Below are 1,854 nucleotides of genomic sequence, written 5' to 3' on the forward strand. Positions count from 1 at the left end.
GGCTCCTCGCTTGAAGTACGGTCTTGCTCATAGTGATGCACGACCGTACTTTTATCACTGTCATGGGCATGCTTGTATAAGCATGGTCGTGCTTCAATTTCAGCATGAGCGTGCTCATCAGTAAGCACGGGCGTGCATGTAGAATCATCATGGGTATGCTTTTCAATAAGCATGGGCAAGCATGTGCCTCTGTTCAGCGATTCTTGTAACTTTTTTCCACTCCTAAGGGTGATGGCGTTGTATTTCTGCCTTGGATTAGGTTCAAGCTGAGATGGCCATGTTCCCATCACTCTTTGACTCAGAAGGTTCGTAATTTGCTCTAATTATGCACTCATCTTAGAAGAGTTGGCTTGTATTTCAGATTTGACCTCTGCGAACTTCTTATCAGTTCTCTCAATATGTTGGTCCAATTTGGATTCAAGGTCTGTCATCCTCTTATCAGAGTAATGCACATATTGCATCATCTGTTCTTGAAAGTTGGACTGAGATCTAGAAGCTTCTTTTCCTTCTGGTCTTGCTCCCTGACTATGCATATGAGGAGGGCGATAAACACTTAAATTTTGACTTCCAAAGTCATTCCCCCAAGAATTAGGAGGATTACTCTTCCACCCCGAACTGTAATTGCCCATGAAGTTTGCCTCTTCTTGCTTAAATTCTGGGCTTGCAAGAGCTCTTACAGGTTGGTCTTGAGTCTTTATTAAAGATTCTAGTTGCTTTGAAAGGGCTATCATTTGGTTCATTAGTGGACTATTGCTCCCTACTTGGTGGACTGGGGTGGTCTCTTTCCTCTTGATGTTGTAAGAGTCAGCGATGTACCACTGAAAGCTAGAAGATGTCATCTCATCTATTAGCTTGTATGCATCATCCAGATCTTTTCTTATGAGGGACCCTCCTGTTGCGGCATCAATTGTAGCCCTAGTGGTGATTGATAGGTCACTGTAAAAGATTTGCACCTGTCTCCACGTCAGAAAATCATGATGAAAACATCTTCTCAAAAGCTCTCCAAATCGCTCCCATGCCTCGAATAAGGATTTTGCTTCATATTGTTGGAAGCAACATATCTCCGTCGTAAGCTTAGAGGACCTTGATGGAGGGAAGTATTTTCCCAAGAATTGTTGAGTGAGGTCTTCCCAAGTTGTGATGGAGTTGGCTGGGAGTGAGGAGAACCAAGCATTCCCCTTTTCAGATACCGAGAATGGGAAAAGACAGAGTCGAATAGCATCGTTGGAGACTCCATTGTATTTGATGGTATCTGTCAATCAGAGGAACTTTGTCAGATAGAATTGGGGTCTTCATTAGGCATGCCTCAAAACTGTATGGAGTTCTGGACCATGGTTATGAGTGCTGGTTTCAATTCAAAATTGTTTGCCTCCACATTAGGGGCCGCGATGCTTCCAGGAGTACCTCTAGCAGTGGGTGTCCCGTAATCTTGAATTGATCTCCTTCCTTCTGCCATTCTTTGCTTTCTCACTTCTTTTCTTTGTCTACGAACTGTTCTTTCAATCTCTAAATCAAATAAACAAGCTGTAGAGTACTTAGAATGAGTAAGCATACATTAAAAGAATTGTGAAGTAATAAAAAAAATTAAAATAAAATAAAACATAAATTGCTCAAATCAATTAAATTTGAGATTTTCTTAATATTGAAAAAGCGATCCCCGGTAAGAGGGTCAAAAACTTGTTTGGAGGGCAAGTGTACCCATCGAGAAGTAATAAAGGGTTCTTAAATTAAGTTCCTGAAATATCATCCCACAAGGATTGTTTTCCAATTACTAAGAATTTCTTAATTCAATTGTTTAAACTTCAAAGATATAAGGTTAATTAAAACAAGAATTTATAAAATTAATTATAAACT

General features: G+C 40.1%; 1 non-coding gene across 1 annotated transcript; it reads left to right on the forward strand.

Moving 5' to 3' along the window:
* The first annotated feature begins 969 nt into the window (after positions 1 to 969).
* On the forward strand, positions 970 to 1,076 carry LOC113848625. The gene has a single exon (XR_003501890.1). It is a non-coding gene; the product is annotated as a small nucleolar RNA R71 (small nucleolar RNA).
* Positions 1,077 to 1,854: the final 778 nt, after the last annotated feature.

The sequence above is a fragment of the Abrus precatorius genome, unplaced genomic scaffold (assembly GCF_003935025.1).
Source record: "Abrus precatorius isolate BTA unplaced genomic scaffold, Abrus_2018 Scaffold8, whole genome shotgun sequence".
In the NCBI taxonomy this organism is placed as follows: domain Eukaryota; kingdom Viridiplantae; phylum Streptophyta; class Magnoliopsida; order Fabales; family Fabaceae; genus Abrus; species Abrus precatorius.